Below are 4,466 nucleotides of genomic sequence, written 5' to 3' on the forward strand. Positions count from 1 at the left end.
GAGGTTAATAATTCACTAGAATTTGATAAGTTCCTGTGTGAGCGCTTCAGAGAGGAAGCAGTGTGCACACACGACCAGTCCTAGCACAAGCACGGGTGCAATTTAACACTTACAAACAGCTGGATGATGGGTTAAATCATACAAAAGGCAATCATTTTAAATGCAATGCAGAATTTTTGAAGACGGACTTTGGGGTCAAAATGCAAAACTTAATGGTCCTTAAAAATAACAAATAACAACCTATTTCAGATGATGATAATACCTACGGTAGTTGCTGGAATGCATGCGGCATTCAAAATATTCACAGCAGATAAAACCTGCATAAACAGAAATTTGTTTGCTAAGCTAATACGCTACGACGTCATGCACAATGTAGGCGGTGTATTGGTCAGTGTGTCATCCAGGCAGCTATTGTGTTGCCAACCCACTTTCCATTCAGCGCACAAACATGTTTACAGGGTTTGGTTTCTGGGCCGCAGCACAACATCATTGAAGATTGAGCCATTAGACAGATGAATGGTGCACTCGTTTAGCAACCGCTGAGTCTAATGCAGCGAATCTAATGCTGTGTCTGTTGTCTGATCAATTATAGCACGGTTGTGAATGTGTTTGGCTTTAACAAACAATAAATCAGAAAACAGATTGATATGTTCTGTGTTAACGTTTGCAGAATTCATATGATCTGCTGTAACTAATTGGTACAGAAAGGGTCATGATGTTCTCTCTCGGCCTAGATAAACTGAGCCTCTAGTGGCCACAAAGAACCCTCATGAGAAAAGACAAGACTCAATATGATGCGGTCAGTTACCAGACATCAGCAAAATGAACTGCTGCTATACTCGCAGATTAGTAATTTTAACAACCAAGCAATATAACAAGAGAAATTCAATGGCAGCGTCTGCAAATGACACACAGCTCACATTTAGACAATGACATTAAAATAAATGCATGATATGTATCCCCACAACTTGAACTCTGAAACTATAATTAATAATGTTTAAATTTGCCTATTTTTTTATATCTACCTAAATGCTCCATTTATTTAAATAAAACACCATGCTGCCAGTGTCTGTGTGTTTAAATAAAATAAATAAATAAACAGTGTCCCTACACTGTTGTTGTACTCTCGCTTAATAAAAGTATTAATTTCTTTACATTGACAAAACATTTCTGAATGGTAATATATAGCCTAGGCATATTAATAATAAGGCATAATGCAAATGCGCCCTCGACGCGAAGCGTTTTTCAATAATTCGATGGACCAGAGTCAATTATTCCTCTTATATTAAATCACTGTTACCACAACTAAAAACATATTGACTACATACATATAGACTTGAGCCGTTGGTATGCAGGTATGAGAGGGACATTAAGCGTGTGAATTAGCCTACCCGTGCGTCTCTAAACTGGAGCGTCTGTACTAATAGCGAATCTGTAAGTTTAACTGCATCAAAAACAGCGACGTTACCACCTCAGCTTTTCAGTTACGATTCTTGCAAACTATTTAATCTATAAAGTCGATCGCAGGGTAGCGCGGCGCTGTCAAGAAGTGTGCATGAAAGAGAGAGCAGGAGAAAGCATTTTATTATCCATGTATAGTAAAAGAAAAACATGTAAATTGTTTGGCATTCATTCGTTTGCTTATTTGTGAATTTTGGCTCATCGACTGTAGGCTGTAAGGTATGGAACTTGAAATAATTTGGCGAAGTGATATGGACATGTAATATGGTCGACAGACCTGGAACTACTTCCTCTGCGTTTCCCTGAAAATTATTGCATATTTATATATTTAACCACCCCCGTGGTGTGTATGAATGAATGAATGAAACAATCAATGCATGAACTAATGAATAAATAAATAGTCTATATCTTAAACTTTAATAATCTAAATAATAATCTAAAACTTTAGATTAGTGAACTCATGTTCACTATTAACTATAAATATAATAGTTTTCCCTCAATAAACTCATAATTTGCTTAATAGTAAGATAGTTGTTTGTAGTGGTTATGCTTAGTTATGGGGTCGGATTAGGGATCTAGAACATATCATGCAGAATAAGGGATTGAAATATGTGCTTTATAAGTACTAATAATCACCCAATCATGCAAATATGCATGCTAATAAGTGTCCCCTAATCTAAAGTGTTACTAACTAAATAAATACATTTTAATATCTTAATAAACATGTTAGCATAACCAGCTGGAGAGAGCACATTTTTATTTCAATATGTGGATTGCACAAATGTAAAAACATTTCTGGATTAAATGTTTAGAAAAACAAGGGGGGTGGGGGGGGGGGACAGAACAAAAAACACACAAAGGCATATCAGAGCATCGGTGTATTTTATTCACATATGTTACATTTTGCATTAAATGTCATTAAAAGTCACCCTTTCTATAAGTGTCCCCTAATCTAAAGTGTTACTAACTAAATAAATACATTATATTTAATATCTTAATAAACATGTTAGCATAACCAGCTGGAGAGAGCACATTTTTATTTCAATATGTGGATTGCACAAATGTAAAAACATTTCTGGATTAAATGTTTAGAAAAACAAGGGGGGGTAGGGGGGGGGGACAGAACAAAAAACACACAAAGGCATATCAGAGCATCGGTGTATTTTATTCACATATGTTACATTTTGCATTAAATGTCATTAAAAGTCACCCTTTCTGAGATGACATCATAAAGTCTGAATCAGCACCTACAGTAATGTACTGTATTACTGCCTGCCTGACAAGCATTCACCGCAGGAGAACACACCAGCATTATCTACCCATCACACTTAGCACAACTGTCTGTCTATACAAAGTGGGGAAGGAGAGAAAAGAACTCAAAGACAAAACAAAAACAGCAGCATGCAAGAAATCAAGACAAAATAAAGAAAAGCAGCAAACTTCAAGTGCACTGAAAACATCCTCCCTCCAGCATGGCATTATTGCGGCAATGATAATCAATACTTACCAATCAAACTGATCAATACAAATCAAACATGCTTCTTTTTTTTTTTTAATCAGTGCTTAAATGTCTGAATATGTGTATATGTGTGTGTTGTGTTGGGGGTGCACCTGTCTTCAGTAAGAAGCAAACAAAAGGCAAAATGCCCTCAATATAGCCGGATGTTGCATGTATCACTATAATAGCACTTAATATTATTATTACAATGACTCCACTGATGCCATTAATTTGATTGTGACGCACAACCAAAATAGACATACAAAACATCAGATGGGAAAATGAACTGCAAACTGCATCTAAATTTGTGTATTACATTTCTATATACAATTAATACAAATAGGATGGGACAATATTTTACTCCCCCCAATAACTCTCAATGTGGTCACGCAAGGCAAATCACTGTAAGGTTTAGACTGGGGTCATTTTATGTTAACGTGAAGCTTGATCTTAATTTTTAAGGGGACAAGGATGAAAAGAGGGAGTACTAAAATTAAACCACCATAGGAGCTGCATAAAATAAAGAAAGTGTGTGCCATACCATACATGTCCATCACTGCACTGGGGTACAATATTCAATTTGATGTGATCCAGTTTAATGCATTTTCAAATAATTAACTTGTGCATACATAATGCCCTCTCCACAGTTACAGATTACACAACCAATGATGGTCCGAGGACAGAGCTTTGAGGAACACCACATTTATGGCCTGGAAAACTAGCCTTCGCTAAATGTCTACTTGTGTAAAGTTCCCATCTTTAGTAAAGTTTCTTCTTTTTTCCCCTGTCTTTTTTAATTTATTTTTTTACTTTTTGATAACATTAAAACTGATCTTTTCTTTTCCTTTTTTTTTGGTCTGATTCTTTTGCATAAAAAAAAAAAATCTATACACAATCTGGCCGAGTTCAAAGCTGTAGAACAAAGTGACAACCCCTTTTCTCAGGAACACTTCAGATCAGGAATTCAAGATATTGAATTGTGTGTGCATCAAAATATCACAACAACACAAATAATAATCTCTTTAAACAACAGAAAACTACCTGCAAAATCCTAGAGGAGGAGAAATTGGACTCTGGTGGCCAATTGCTACCAACAGACCACCAGAACAGCCATCAAATGGCTCTGAGAATCTGTATGATGAGACTCTCTGAACAAGAGCTCAGTGTAATGGCAAACACTGCCCCCTATGGACCATCGGACACCAGTCCAGAAATGATCATTTAATTAGAATATGGGAAAGACAATCAAAACTTTGAGTGACAGCTGACTTGGTGGGTGTGTGGCAAGATTAGTTTGGCTATAGTTCGGTGAATCTCAGGAATCTGTCAATATTCACAGATCACTATTTTACCCATAATCAAAATAAAGAATTAAGAAATTATATTTTGCAGCAATAAAAAAGGAAGCAGATTTTTAGAACCATAATTGTATTGCATTATTTTCCAGACAAATTAAACATCTGCCCACTCTTTACAGCTTAAAAAAAAAAAAAGGAAAAAAAAAAAA

This window comes from Sinocyclocheilus grahami, unplaced genomic scaffold, assembly GCF_001515645.1.
Source record: "Sinocyclocheilus grahami isolate Dianchi unplaced genomic scaffold, SAMN03320097.WGS_v1.1 scaffold100.1, whole genome shotgun sequence".
In the NCBI taxonomy this organism is placed as follows: domain Eukaryota; kingdom Metazoa; phylum Chordata; class Actinopteri; order Cypriniformes; family Cyprinidae; genus Sinocyclocheilus; species Sinocyclocheilus grahami.